The sequence below is a fragment of the Phocoena sinus genome, chromosome 7 (assembly GCF_008692025.1).
Source record: "Phocoena sinus isolate mPhoSin1 chromosome 7, mPhoSin1.pri, whole genome shotgun sequence".
NCBI classification, from domain to species: Eukaryota; Metazoa; Chordata; class Mammalia; order Artiodactyla; family Phocoenidae; genus Phocoena; species Phocoena sinus.
The window spans coordinates 20610039-20625181 of NC_045769.1; the positions used below are offsets into that span (position 1 = coordinate 20610039).

The 15143-nt window shown below is 44.5% G+C and overlaps 1 long non-coding RNA gene across 1 annotated transcript in view; it reads right to left on the reverse strand.

The window, feature by feature from the left end:
- Positions 1–9853: 9853 nt before the first annotated feature.
- The window catches only part of LOC116756713, a 48509-nt gene continuing 43219 nt past the window's right edge, over positions 9854–15143 (reverse strand). The window contains exons 2-4 of the long non-coding RNA XR_004350742.1: positions 13379–13496; positions 12857–12959; positions 9854–11412 (exon numbers count right to left, since the gene is read on the reverse strand). This is a non-coding gene — a long non-coding RNA (uncharacterized LOC116756713). The remainder of the gene's footprint in view (positions 11413–12856; positions 12960–13378; positions 13497–15143) is intronic.

The following is a 15143-nucleotide window of genomic DNA, read 5'->3' on the forward strand; positions in this document are numbered from 1 at the left end:
CTGTTTGATTCCTCCCAACAAACTCAGTACCCTGAGCTGGGCATGATTTTCTTCATTTTCAGATGAGCAAAACTGCAGCTCAGGAAATTATTCTAAGACCAAGAGCTAAGAAAGTGGTGGAGTTGACATTAAATCCAGGTGGCCAGACCCCTCCGGATCAGGACCCTTCCAGAGGATAATGCCGGAGAGAATTGGTAGAACAGGATCTGGGGGAGAGTGAAGATGAGAGAGGAAGGAGAGGGAGAGGGAATGAAGAGGAAAGAGAAACAGAATGAGAGGGAGAGAGAGAATGAGAGGGGAGGGCAAGGCCCACAGAGCGAGGGACAGCCTGACTGCAGGTGATGGGCAAAGTCTGGTATTCGGCCACCTCACTGAGGCATTCGTGGAATGGCCCCCTCTGTCTGCTGACACTTCTGCTTTCACGGTTCAGGGAGTTCTACTCAGTTTCCTGAAGCCGCGGCCCCTCCTCTCAGCTCCCTGCATTTCCTTCTTCTTTTCACAGCCTCTCCCAGGTCCCAAGGTTTGAGGGAAGCCTGTGCTCCGGATGTCTCTGGTTTGCTCAGACAATTGCTTCATTGCTCTTTAAGAGAACTGATGCAAGGGACCTTTAACACATGTCGGTTACACTGACATCCGAAAAGAGAAATAGACTTCCTCTCATGAATGGGAAATTCCTCTCACAGCAGTTATGCTGAGAAGGAAGCATGGGCAGGTGGGCTTCAGCCATGGGCCCGAGGGACCAGTTCTGTGGCTTGTCTTCCTCTAGAGGCTGGTCAGCATTGTGGAGGCAATTCCTGAGGGTCCTTAGGGCTCACTGGCCTTGAGTGAATCTTCCCTCCCAGTATAAAAAGGGGTGGGAGATCCCTAAGTAATTTTCCCTTTGCAGGTTCTAAAGCAGCCCCAGGTACCAACTCCTGCCCCCTGGGCTGCCCCTGAAGGCAAGTGGCCCCTCCTCCACTCCTCCATGGGGCAGGTGGTGGGAGGAATACGTTATCAACCCCGGTGTTAGAACTGATTACTGATTTTTACCTCTCTACAGTCCAGGCTCCCCTTTTGCCCACACCTGTGGAAGACCCATCTCACTCCCCACCCAAGCTAGTATGCCTGTGCCCAAGTTCGTCAGCCAGGATAGGTTGCATGGCCCCCAGATAGGGTCAGGCTACACTGCTGTTCCATTTCCAAGGAAATTCTCTGATGCAACATCACATGTCCAGTAACTCTGATGACTCAAATCTTGGGTCAAATGTCACCTTCCCAGGGGTCCCTCCCAACAACCTTCCCAAACGTGATCCTACACCCTTTCCCAGGCTCTTTCTGTGGCATGCTGCCCTGTTTTGTTTTCTTCACAGCACTACCCTGACTTGAAGTTCTTATTTCTTTACCTCAGGCCACCATATTGATGGACTCCTCCCACCATCAGCGTTACTCTCAGTCTCTACAGTAACCCTCATGCCTAGAACGAGGCAGGGTCATAGTAGACATGTGACAACATCCATACCACACATGAAGGAAGGACGTAGAGGTTAGTCTCAGAGCCCAGGTGCCCCAAAGCCCCACTCCTCTCTCCTACGGCCCTCTCTTGCCTTAGTCCTAGCTCCAAGGTGTCTGCCTTCCTCTCCTCGTTGTTATTGTGAAAAGCACTAGACCCAGAAAGCCATCACCTCTGGTTGTAAGTCCTTCTTTGCCATTTTCTGGCTGTGAGCTTTTCTGTAAATGATACAACTACAACTGCAAGCATGCACATGACAATAGGATTATTTTGAGGAGTAAATGTAATATCTGTACATCTGGGCCTGGTGTACATGAAGCAGTCAGTGGATGTGGATTGCCTCGCATTCTTCTCTTTGTTTCTCTCCTCTCCTCTTTTTCCTTCCTTATAACTCAATTCCCTGCCTTTCTCTTAACCTTTACTCTCTACTCATAAAGATGCTGCCAGAGTTTTCAGCAGGATTTATGTCCTTGAATTGGACAGACTGTGGTAGACCTGAATGCCGGGGAAGTTGCCTCTTCCGAAGGGAAGACAAGTTTAAGGCAGATGTTCTGAAAAATGTCAATGGCAAGACCCAGGAGGAACCCAGAGAGAGGGGCTGGAGGGGTGCCCAGCTGGAGTCTGCCCAGCCCTGAGATTCAGGAACACGTTCAGACCAGTAGTTCTTGAGATCCTGCCCTACTTATTCTGGAAACCACTGTGCTTGCACGGTTGGGCAGGTAAATTTGAACATATTTATTGTACCAATGTGAGGTGGGAAAAAGAATCCAGGGATGGGAATGAAGACTTGTTTCCACACCCCACCCCTCCCAGCTCTGCCATTAGCTGGTTACGGGGTCTAGGAAAAGTCCATCCTGCTCTCTGGACCTCAGCTTGCCCTCTGACGGTTAAAGTGAGACTGAGGGTCTTGATGGTGTCTTCTAGCTCTGACAAGCCATGGCTAAACCTGACCAAAATGTTTTCTGTAGCCATTTTATAAGAGAGTGGAAGCAGAGAGCAGAAGCAGCTCAGAGAAGTCCCCTTTGCAGGGTTTTTTGTTTTGTTTTGCATTTTGTTCCCATAAACTGACTTATCTGTAGCACAGATTCTGTTCGGCTGGTATTGGTGTTTTTACTGTCCTGCATTGGGGGAACTTGTACTACTTTGCATGCCTATCTGAATTTTCTCCATCCAACTTGGCCAGGGTCTCACTTTCTCTCTAGTGGAAGCTGTTCTCAGCATACAGGAGCTTGCAGTTTCTTAGAGGTGCCTGTAGACGGACTTGCCTCTTTTCTGCCATACACATCCGAAGCCACGGCAACCTTCTGTGGGCCAAAACCACTTACTAATTAATACGTTTCACAGGGTGAATAGAGCCCTGGCACCACTGCCAGCCCAGGGCAGCTCCCAGGGCACTCTTACCCGGTGCCCAGAAAGAGCCCCGCCTGGAGGCAGTCAGTGCCAGTTTTCCTCCAGGCCAGTATCTCAGCCTTCTCATTTGAACCTGGGAATGTGCTGTTGCCAGCATCCCCCAGGGCCCCCAACTCTATCATTCTCTCCTTCACCTGCTTCCATTTCCAAGGAAACACAGGTCACAGTCCTGTGGCACATGATCTATTTTTCATTCTCCCCTTCTCTGAGAAGAATGATAGATTGACTCTGGAAAACCCATTAGGGAAGGGCTGGGTTGTCCTGCATTTCCATCAGGCCTGTCCAGGTGACTTTGAGTCAAGCCGCTGAGAGCCATTTAGCTGCGGCACCATCTCTGTGGGGCACCATGTTTATTTGGGCTGCTGACCCTGGCCTTAGAGAAAAAGATGAAGGATTAATGACACTCGTTGTCCAAGGCCCTTCCCCCATCCGTCTTTACTAGAGAGTTTTTGGAGCCTCCTTCATTCATTTACAGTTTGTTGAGAAGCACCCAGTGCCCCCAATGGACCAGCCCACTCTACCTTGCATTCTAGGTAGCATCCTTTCTTGCCTGTCTGTGCCAAGCCAGCCAGCAGGCACAGGTCTCCAAAATTCCCAATTTGAGTGAGTTCCTAAATTGCTGGAAAGCCAAAAAAGAGGTCAGAAGGATAGGGGACCAGAGTGATGGTCCTGTTTCTATCATAGCATTGGTTTGCCTAGGGAAGGGCTTTTGTTTTAAACTCACAGTGGATGGTGATTGAGCCTGCAGGCTGATGTGTTTCCCTCTCAATTCTTCAGATAAGGCTCTGGCTCTGCAGGGATGGAAGATGAAATTTTCAGCTTCCTTAATAAGGATCAGACCATTGTATTCATCCAGCTCAGTCTTACACGGCAGAGCAATTACTTTCCCCTCCACCTCTCACTCCTCTTATGCCCTGCAACTACATTCATCAGTGGTCTACTTATTTTCAAAGACCCAGCCAAAACCTCACTTTCTCCATGAACCATCTAGCCCCTACAGTTCCCTGCAATGTCTCCTTTATTTTCTATTTTCTTGTGTCATTCTTCAAATGACTATGTTACCATAATTACCATTCAACTCTCGTACTTTTAACCTCTTCATCTGCTCTACTGAGTGTCCAGCTCTTTTTGTAAGACACCATGCCTTATATGTCTTTTCATTCCCTGTGGCTAGAAAAGAGCTGCTCACATCATAAACTATTATTAAATATGTCCTAGTTATGCCAGGACAGAAATATCAGCTTGCTTGGTACTTACATTTCTGCAGGTAAAGTAATAAATTGACTTTCCCCTTCAGAGCGAGCATATTCACTTCAGACAGGTGGCCAAATTAGGTGTTAAACACTGGTGAGTCACCCAGAGCTAGAAAGATGCCCAAATGCTAACTGGGAAAATCTTGACCAAGCCAATCAGGGGCTTCAGGACCTTCTTTTTGATAGCAGCACCAGCCCCAAAGACTAATACCTTCTTTTCAGAGTGATGTTGACATGTCAAAGAAATTAATGGTCCTATGTCAACTGGGAACAGTGTGTTCATATGGTAACTCTTAGGCTGGCCCTCACCATGCCTCCACCAAAACAATAAAATAGTAATAATAGTAGTTGCACTATATTTTCAAACTAAAGAGCATTAAGAATGACAACTTTTCATTTTCTTGGTATTATCCACCTGGTTTTCACTATAGCATGTTTGTGATATAAAAAATAACTCTAAAGTATGATGTCAGAGAAAATGGAAGAGACATTTAGAATTTTTCAAAATATGAAAGTGGCCACCTAATATTCCACCTCCTCTTCTCAGCCTGTGCTAGAAACAAATAGCCCTTTACCTCTAAAATACTTCATTCTGTGTACAAAGAGAACTATTAAGCTCTGCTAATTATATCAGAATCCAGGTGACATCTCAGGGTCTCAGGTTCTTCATCAGTAGCATATGAAATTGCACTAGACACTATCTCCAATTCTATCCCATTTTTCATTAAAGTGTCCCTTTTATACTTGCTAGTCTCTCTTTACTCTCTTTGGCATGGTTTGGAAAAGGAAAGTCTATTTAAGGTTTTCCTTGGGGATGAGATCCATCTTACAAGGGAAAACAAAAAGAGATGAGGTGTCATCACATCAATTCCTTGGCACTAGCAAAGGTGGGGTAGATAGGAAAGGGAGAGTACAAATTAGAGTGAAAATTATGTTCTATATTTAGCAGAATTGTGAAATGGGCAAAATTGTCCTAGAGCCCTGCATACACAATTCCAATGCCCCTACCACCAAGATCCATTTCCCTCCCCACTGGAATAGACCAATGCCTGGAAAAAGATGATCAAGGTGGCGGAAGGGAGGATGGTAGAAAGAGCTGAGGAAATGGCTCCCAAACTTGGGCTTAGTCTTGTGGACCTACAAACATTTAACAGTGCATGTTGGGAAAAAAGCTGATCGTTGTCAACAAAGAGTCAACAGCTAGAAAGAGTCTTCCTGGAGCTGCTTTGTGTGTCCAATCTTCCTCCTTTGGGAGCAGGTGTCATGATACAGAGGGCAGTGTGATGTAATAGAATTTTATACCTGAGTTGGACCTGAACTGCAAGCTGCCATTTGTGTTCGAGGATCTGCCATGAACACAAATTTTGGGAGCCTCCAGAGTCATATTAGTAAAATGAACTTGAAGATGAACTTGATCTTCAAGATCCTCCCAAGTCTTATACTTTACCGGGGATGAGATTGTCCATTCAGCCAGAACAGCAGGGTGGAGCAGGAACAGAGACAATGCTTATCGCCCTCTATCTCCTCACCACCAATTTCTGCTCCTCTGCTTAGTCAGACAGCTCATCAGATCTATTTCCTGGTAGCTTTTCCTCTTATTTTAGAACTTATGGTGGGAAAGTCAAGGACAACTTGAGACCTTGTGTGGGTGGTACAATTCACAGAGACCCCTGTGACATGTGACGACCTTTTCCCAGAAAGTCCCTGGAGACAGGAACTCAGCAGACGACGGTCCCTTGAAGGAAGTGTCCATTGTCCATGCAGACCTTTGTGGGGCCAGCTGGACCTCCTGGAAATATTAGTGGGAGGAAGTGTGCACCACCTGGAGCTAACAGCAGATGTGGTAAATTAAGCTCCCTCCCTAAAGGTTGGGTTTCTAGAAGAGCAATTTTAATTCACTCAATTCCTTGTCATGAAGTATCTAAGAAACTTAAAGAACAGTTTTAGGAATAGCAGGGATGATTGAGAGACAACTTGACCCCTGTAGCTGCACATGTGGGTAGCCTTGGCTTAGAATCCAGAGCACGCTGTGACTCTAGCCTTAAGCATTTTTGTAAAGAACATAATAAATGGTCAGAAAGATCAGAAAAAGGCGATATGACCTGAATCAATGGCAAAACAAGGTTATGGCCTTCTGTGTGATGGGGTTACATGACTTAGATGCTAGACTCAAGTGACCATGGGAATATCTTTCCCGGGAAAAGGGTCAACCCCTGCTTTTAAACTGAGAGATGTGCTGTTCTTATTGAGGTCAGACAGTGAAGCAAGATGACTTCTATGCCATTGTTACCTAAAGGAGAGAATTTCTCATGAAAAATGTTTTGTTGAGTCTTACAACCTCATCAAGACTTTCTTCAGCAAGAGCAGAATGCAAGAAGGACCCATTCCAAGTTGAAATAATTGAGGAGTAGTTAAACATACAGTCTGAGCACAGTGATAATGATTTCCTCAATGTCAGGTTTTCTCACCAATGCCATTGCTCCCACCTCTTTCAAGAGGCCTCCCTTCTATGAATTTACCTTCACTGATGGCCAAAATTGTAGCAACTGTTAAAAGGAGCAAATATGTCCATTTTCTTCAGAATGAGTTTAAAAGCTGAGGACACCTGGATTTCAGCTGCAACATCCTGAAGTCTTCCTGAATTACTAATAACAGAGCTATCTGCATCTTGTTTATGACTCTAAGGAAGAAGAAAGAAGAAAAGAGTGAGGTCTTCTGAGTCCTGGAGAAGTGGATGAGGAACTTCTGGCAGATTTCTACTAGGGAGCTCTCCTGGAGAAAGGTGGCTTCTCTGGACCTGTGCCAGCCTTCTGATAATCCCTCTTCCCTAAAAGAGGCCAAGATTGTGACAACACAGCTCTGCCTCCACCGTGAGGAGACGAGTTCGGTTCTGGGTGAGATCTGCAGATCCTAGAGTTGGAAGGGGTTTTAGAGATTTGCAGACCCATGTTCCGTATTTTTTTTTTTTATGTGAAGGATTTGAAGATTAGGAAGTTTACCTCATTGCCCTAGGTTCACAAAGGCATGTGACAAAAGCAGATCTTGAACTCAAGTCTCTTGACTCCCAGTGCACACCACAATATTCAGCTACAAATACTTTACTTGAATATTTTGTTTTGTCTCTGTACCCTTTCTTCTGAGGGAATCTCTACTCTTAGCCTCTATTCTCCAGAATGGGAATGCCTTCTGACCCCATTCCCAAATATAACCGACTGGGCCAGAATGGACCCTTGACCCAGGGGCAGTCCATCCATGAGCTAGAGAGAGGCTTGTAGCCTGACTCAAAATAATAGATGGGCCAACCAGAAGCTTTGTATCAGGAACGAGTGCTAAGAGCTACAGAGGGAAGGTAGTGCTGGGTTCTAGACCTAAGTCAGGCAGTCCTGTACATGGGGCTGTACAGAGAAACCCTATCAGGAAACAACAGAAAATGAAGCAACTGAGCAGGACACCCAGGAGAAACGAGTGATTTTCTTCCCTGTTCTACCTGAGACCTCTTTGTATCAATATTTCTGACACCAGAACAGTATCTTGGCATTTCTTATTTGTTACATCTAGGCCTGGGGTAGGTTCTCCTTCTGACATCTGCACATGGGCCCACATGTTCTCTTTTGTGTTCCCAGCCTACTTAGTTTCTAGGGTGTTGACACTTTCAGCTGCTATAACAGGAGGTAGGCTTGACCTTATAAGATGACATTCTTACCAAAAATAGAAAGGAAGGCACACAAAATGGCAAATGTTTACCACAGTGTCCCCAGGTATATTAGGCACTTGCAGCACACCATTCCAAATCCCTTACTTGACCCCACCTCTTCCTCCAGACATTGCTATGCTCATCAGCCTTTGTGTGGACACGGTTGCCTCAGCCCTGTGCTACCTGCCTTTCACATGCTGTTCTGGCACTGTGGGGTTGGGGCAATGGCAAACCTGTGTTTCCCTGGAGCATAGAGATGCTGGAAATGCAGGAAAGTTAATGCATGAAAGGCTGCCTTTGACCAAAAAGTAATGGGAGTTGAAATACTTCTCCTCTATTTTGTCCCCTAGAAGGTCCTTCTGAGACATATTGTACAAGATTCTACCAAATGTCTCAGTAGCACCAAGCACCAGTGACCTGTAGTGGTGGCCAACTCCTTAACACATGCTGGAATTGCTTTTTATACTTCCACATTTCACTTCCCTGCCCTGTTCTCCTGCTCCCTAGGATAACACTCTCGAAGAAACTCCCTGTACTCAAGTATTTGTCTCACACTTCCCAGGGATCCCAGGCTAAGGCACTGAGGAAAGTTATGTTTTTGACCCTTTGTCCTGATTAAGATAATCATATGTTTTTGAGGATAGTCTCCCAAAGTCAACATGGATCTGATCTTGTATATATATGTTGCTGTGGTGGTTAATTTTTTCTGTCAGCTCGATTGGACCACTGGTGGGTGCTCAGACACTTGGCCAAACATCATTCTGAGTAAGTCTGTGAGGATGTTTCCAGATGACTTTAACTCTTGAATTGGAGACAGAACAAAGCAGATTGTCCTCCCTAATGTGGGTGGGTCTCATCCAATCAGATGAAGACCTGAATAGAAAAGAAAGGCTGAGTGAGAGGGAACTACTCCTGCTTTCTTCAGCTGGCCCATTGGTCTTTTCCAGCCTTCAGACCAGTACTGAAACATTGGCTCTTCTGGGTCTTGAACTTGCCAGCTTTCAGGCTAGAATTTATACCATCAGCTCTCCTGGTTCTCAGGCCTTCAGACTTGGACTGGAACTAAACCGTCTGCACTCCTGGGTCTCCAGCTTGCCTACTACAGATTTTGGGCCTGCTTAGCCTCCAAAATCATATGAGCTGAGTCCTTATAATAAATAAATATTTTATTTTATATATATAAAATATGTATGTGTATATATACATACACACACACACACATATATACACACACACAGACACACAGACACACACACACATATATATATATAATTTATTAGTCAGGATTCTCCAGAGAAAGAGACATTAGGAGATTATGTATGCATATATATATATACATATATATATATATATATGTGTGTGTTTGTGTGTGTACACATATATATTTTATATATATAAAATAAAATACTTATCTATTTATTTATTTATATAATTAACAATTTCAGCCTGACTCCTAAGAGTCCCAAAGTACCAATAGCCCATGACCTTTCAGATGATAGACAATTCTAAAATGCTCCTAAAATCCTAAAACTCATTCTCTACCATCAGTTTAATGCATAGCAGAAATCGAGGAGCAGATGAAGAAGGTCAGCTGGAAAGAAGTCTAATGCCCTCTGATTCCCATTGTCTATTTCTCCTGTGCTAGAGTTTTGGAGAAATTAGTGATTGGTTACTGTATTAGTTTCCTAGGCCTGCCATGACACATTACCACAAACTAAGTGGCTTAAAACAACAGAAATTTATTCTATCACAGTCCTGGAAGCTAGAAGTTGAAAATTACGGTTTTAGCAGGGCCATGCTCTCTCTGAAGACTCTAGGGGAGGATCTTTCCTTGCTTCTTCCCAGCTTCTGGTATTTGCTGGCAATCCATGGTGTTCCTTGGCTGTGGCAGCATGACTCCAGTCTCTGGCTTCTTCCCTCTGTGTGCCTCTGGTTCCAAATTTCCCTCTTCTTATCAGGACATCAGTCATTGGATGAGGGCCCAACCTAATCCAGTATGACCTCATCCTAACTTGATTATATCTGCAAAAGCCTTATTTCCAAATAAGGTCACAATCCCAGGTCCTGGGTAGACATGAAATTGGGGGGAACACCATTCAACCCAGTAGCGTTGCTGAGTAGGTTCAGGAAACAATTGGCTATTGGTGAGGTGAGGACAACATTGTGGTAAAAAGGAGGAGAGAGGCTCAGGAAAATGTAAATGGAACAAGGCCCTATTTGTCAATGATGGTCGTCAGAATTCTAGGCCCAGAGGAGATCTGAGGCTGATTGTAAGGTCAGCCTCATGCTTGGCTGAGGTGAGGCAGTCTTAATAGCCACTCCTTTGAGGAAACATCGTATGTCCACCCAGACTATAGAGCTTCTGGGATCCTGACTGACATGTCCTAACTTCCCCCCTGGAGCATACTCACTGCGTCAGCTTCCTAGGGGGCAAAATTAACAATGACTTTCTATTTAGAAAGGTTAGGAGTAAATATTCACCAATAAATGAGAAATTAGGTAAACAAGGAAAGCAGGTAGCTTACGTGAGTCTTGGCAAAGGCCTAATGGAGCCTCTGAGGAAGGTTGGAGAGCCTTTCAGGGGAGGGTGAAGCTTGGCTGAGAGCTAACGATGATGATATGAGAGAAGAACTCCTGAGAGCATCTTCCTTCACTCACTGTGAAGACTTGTACAAGTCCTCTTACCCTGGGGATCAGTTCTATTGGAGCAGGAGAGACCTGAGCCTGTGGTCCACTGTTCTGTGATTTGAAATGACAGCCTCTTTGAAAGCAAGGACCACATATCTCTTATTCACTTTTGGGTTCCCAGGTCCTAGAATAGCCCATGATGCTTAGAAAAATACCCAGCAATTATTCATTGAATGAAAGTTGGGTATGAACTGCTTAGATTGAAGAGCGGTAATTCATTTCCAAGCTACAAAGCGGAACCCGGGAACCATGTTTTCCACAAGAGGGTAAAAGATGAGATGTAAATGGTGGAACATTGGGTATCTATTGAATAAACATGTATTAAGCACCTACTACGGGGGACACACATTGTTCTAAATAGAACAATGTGCAACTTGTAGCCTCTGCTTCCATTTGTTAACATATAATCGCATAAATAAGCTAAACACTCTCAGATAGTACAATTACTTGAGTAGAAGAATTTTTAAATTAAGAAATAAAATTTTAAAAACCTCATAACATTTGTGCGGCATACAAGAGGAAAAAAGTTACTCTTGATTAAAATAATCAGAGAAGGCTTCATCGAGAAGCAATGCATTATCTATGAAACTAATAACTATTTATAATATTGGACTTAAGAATATCTTGGAATTTTTTATCTTGTGGAAATATCCAGACTTAGAGATGACCTTTGAAATACAGCCAGTCCTTAAATTGGTGATCCTCCTGCACTGCTTTCATTCGGAGTTCAAGGAAATGTCGTCGAAGAAAGGTGCATTCCAACAGGTTAATTTGAACAACACAGTAATCTTGAAGTGTGCAACGTATCCAAAAATCACAGCCAAGGCTACCCATTCCTTTCAGCCTGGGGATCGTCAGTTGTGGTGTCAACTTAGCCTCTGAAAGATGATAGTAAAAAATGATTTGGCGTGAGTTGCTTCTATCCGGTGTCTTCAGTAGACTTCAGAGAAAACCATGGGCCCTCTTTAATCCAATTACCTGTTTGGCTGTACATTCTGAAACCAATACTCAAAGGGTATTTCCACAGAGGGCTTACAGGGACCACCCACCCTCCCTTAAACCCACTGGAGATAGGTTAAGACCTGAAACTCTCCCTCAGGAGCCAAAATTAAGTTGGAGCTTAAAAGGACCAGGATTCCACTTCCTAGACCACAGCCAAATAAAGTCAGTGGAACCAAGAAAATTATAGTCCATCCATTAGCTGCCATGTCTTCTACTTCTTGTTTATTGACTCTTGTATGCATCTAACAGGTATGGAGAACTTGCTATCTGTTCAGTGCTATGTGAGAGAAGGAGAGCCGGCCTGGAAAAGGGAATAGACTATATCTGGTATTTAATATGAACACATGTCACTCTTTCAGTTACAAGAGACAGAAATGCAATTCAAACTGACTTAAATGAATACGGACATTCACTGGGTCATGTAATTGAAAAGTTCAGGCGTGGCTTGACCCAAGTGCTCAAACAATATCATCAGGAATCTTTTTATCCCCACCATCAAAACTCCAAGGCCAAATTTACTATCAACAAATCTGTGTACTTTATCCCTGAGATAATTAGTACAGCCAGAATCATGGGATGAGCTGATTGGCCAGATGTGAATTGTATGGTCTTACCTGTACTTCACATAACCAGAATGGAAGAAGGATAGTTTCTCAAAGGAAAATAAGGGTGATGTACCAGTAAAAGTAGGGAGATGATTGCTGGGAGGTAAGAACAACAGGTTTCCACTATGGAACGTAACAGAGCTTTTTCCATGGCAGGTCTTAGAGCTCTGAATAGGGCCACCTGTGCAGCACACCTTGGGGTTTCTATCATTGTTATGGGTAAAAGTTTCCGCTGAGTCACCCACTTGGACTCTCTCTGCATCATCCTGCCTAATGCCATTGTGATTGGGAATATATATCTACCCTTGATTCAAGTTCACAGTAGGAAGGGCTGGAACCCAGGTTCATCATCAAAGCCAGTTTCTTAAAGTCCCAGCCTGCCTCTGGGATGGCAGGGCAGGACAAGTTCCAAGAGCAGCTACTACCACCTCAAGAATCCCAAAAGTATTGGGATTCAGTTGCTGTGATAAAGCATAACGTTATAGAAGTGGGGATGGGAGAGTAAATCAAATGTCCCAGAAGAGGATCTCGGCCAGTCCAGACCTTTGGGACTCCATGCCAAGGCCTTTCCTGGGCCTGGCCTCACAGTCTTACTTTTCCAACTAACACACTGGGCTACTTTCTCATATCTCTTGCATCAGATACCAAAGTAACCGCCTGCTCTCACTCCCTTATTCCAACTTCTTTCTCCAAATATGAGCCACTTTTTCCTTACCCCTCTTGGTACAACTGCAGGTTTCCACCCAGAAGAGTGAAGCTGCTGTCGCTTTTGCTTTTCCCCACTCAGTTACTTCAGTTGGAATGAGATGTCTTCAAGCCTTGGGAAGAGGAAAGACAATATATAATTAGAAAAGTAAATAATGATACAAAGGCCCTATTACTGAGATTTGGGGGATGACTGTTCGGGTCAAAAAAACAATAGTGCTCCAAGGACGGAAATGAGTCCACACATTGGAGGACAGAGACAAAGAACAGAAATCATGGAGCAGGGCAGAGCCAACTCAAACAGTGGGACTTGATGTCTTGCTCAGATGAAAGGGTAAGGGACTCAGGTGGGACAGAAGCCAGGGATGGAATTTCTGGTGACTCTCAGTGCCTCCACTTCCCCAAAACACTTAATCTGTTCAATTCACAAAGCTGGCATGGGAGCTTCACGCTAGAGCCAAGTGCGTTCAGATATATCAAGACCTCCTCATGTTCACTCCCCACCTCCCGCCCATTGTCAGATCAGCAGTACCTTAGAGGATCTCAGGAAAGATCTTGAGGACTGGTGTGAGGTGTTCTTCAAGCATCCCTGAACCGCATGAGAAAATATCCCTGGTTGCTTTGGCATTCTTCAGTCATTTCAATTCATTCTAGGAAAAATCAGTTTATTTGCAAGAGGTATAGTTCAAAAGGGCCAGTTTCATAATTCAACTTTGTAGATAACCAGAGTCAGACTGTCCCTCCAAAATCTTCCCTCACCCCGGTAATAACAGAGGAAAGTGTGTAATGTAAAGCAGTGGTCTGCCCACAGACTAGTGACAAACCCTGGCTTCAGAGAAGGACTTGTTAAAAGATCATTATGTTCTTAAAGGTTGTTTCTACATGACCTCAACATAGCGAGTTAAATAGTGGAAAATTCAGCCAAATCTCCTGATTCTTTTATCATGAAAGTCCAGTCCTAGAGATAGGCACAGGCATTCACTTCAGGAAAATTCCATTTCACTCAGCAAGGGCTTCTTTAGCAGTTAGGGGGTGCCCATACTGTGCTGATTTCTATAAGCAGTAGAAAACATTTGTGTTCTAACCCCTACCCTCAAGCCACTCCTAATTCCACTGCTGTGATAAAGCACAAGTATTATAAGAGTGTAGGGGGACAGTAAATGCTGCAAATTTGCAGAAATTCCTGTGCCCAGAAATTTAATGCAGATCAAAGAGATCCAGAAAGTCAGTTTGTTTTTTGTTTTTTTCCCCTTCAACCAGGGAGTCCATTAAACTGTGTTATTGGAGAATTAACTGTGGGCTGAGCCCAGCGTAGGCACTGGAGGTTTGCTTAAGAAGGAAAAACCATGACCCTATCCAGGGGGAGTATTCCATCCCATGGTAGTGAGGGACAGGGTAGGAAAATACAGGCAGGTTGGGAAAATATGAAAGGAAATGAATGAACTTGCATAATTAGAAGCATCAGGAGTAAAAGCCAGATGTTGACGGGGGGCCCGTGGGTGGTGTGGAAGAGCTGAGGGAGGATGAGGAAAAGAGAAGATTTGGGATGATTTCTGGAAAAGCCAAAAGCAGAGCTAAATGTTTGCATCCTGTGGAGAGTGTGGCTTGGCAGAAAGGGGACGAATATTCCAGAGCTGGGGGAGTAGCTTGTGAAGAGGTAGAGAAGACTGACCGTATATATCATACCCACTCCCCCATCCCACCCTCCTCACTCTGTTTGGTTGTGCCCTCTTTCTCATCCTGCCTCACAAGAGGGAAAGGGAACAGAGGCAGATGGGAGCTTGGAAGCCAAGCCTCCAATTTCATGCTGATGTTCAACTGGGGAAGGAAGTCATGAAAGCTAATTGACTCTCAGAATAACATTTGTCTGATTTTCCCATGAGGTATCAGAGGGCACTGAGTGCAATTGGTCACAAGGTCGCCAGGGTTTAATGTCTCTCCTGGCTCTGGGTTCCTGCATTATTCTCCCCCTGGCAAGCGAGACTGCCTGTTCTCAACCAGTAGTCTCAGTCCCATGCCAAACTCTGAGACCAATCTTGGTTTCTGGCAGTGGTCAGCTTTTTGTCTACGTGGTTGTCTTGCTACTGGTCCAACTTGACTGTGGCTATCTTCTTCCCCAATAATCAGGTTCTTACCTATTTATTGACTAAACCTCTGTCATAAGCCCTAGTTTTCTCCTAAGCTGCTTCTCTGTCTTGTGTATTCATCTTCAATGATTGAGATCCAGGCTTGTTTCCCATTCTCCCTAGGGAAACTTCCTTGAAGCCCAGTCTCATTAGCAGCTGGGATGCCCTGTC